A 306-nucleotide genomic window follows, 5' to 3' on the forward strand; every position below is an offset into this window, starting at 1 on the left:
ACAGCAGCCCCCCACCCACCTGCAGCCATCTTGCCTCCCGCCCGCGCACCACCTCAGGTGAGGGGCCTCGTCTCATAAACCTGCCCCATACATCACTGCTTCAGCTGCTGCACTACATGTTTAGTACCTGTTCCACTGTTTTGAAGACATTCTGATGCATTATGGTCAAGATCTAACGGCAGGTTCACACATACTCCGTTTGCAGTGCGTATGCAGTCCATGTGCTTTCACACAGGATACGTTTGCGGTCTGCTCCTGATCTGCGGCTGTTTACCACAAACACAGCATTTACTTTAGGAATATATA

The 306-nt window shown here is 51.0% G+C and overlaps 1 protein-coding gene across 3 annotated transcripts in view; it reads left to right on the forward strand.

Moving 5' to 3' along the window:
• Positions 1 to 306, forward strand: part of LOC107657566 (serine/threonine-protein kinase ULK2-like) — a 36,220-nt gene that overhangs the window by 30,042 nt on the left and 5,872 nt on the right. The window lies entirely within an intron of this gene.

The sequence above is a fragment of the Sinocyclocheilus anshuiensis genome, unplaced genomic scaffold (assembly GCF_001515605.1).
Source record: "Sinocyclocheilus anshuiensis isolate Anshui unplaced genomic scaffold, SAMN03320099.WGS_v1.1 scaffold255, whole genome shotgun sequence".
Lineage (NCBI taxonomy): Eukaryota > Metazoa > Chordata > Actinopteri > Cypriniformes > Cyprinidae > Sinocyclocheilus > Sinocyclocheilus anshuiensis.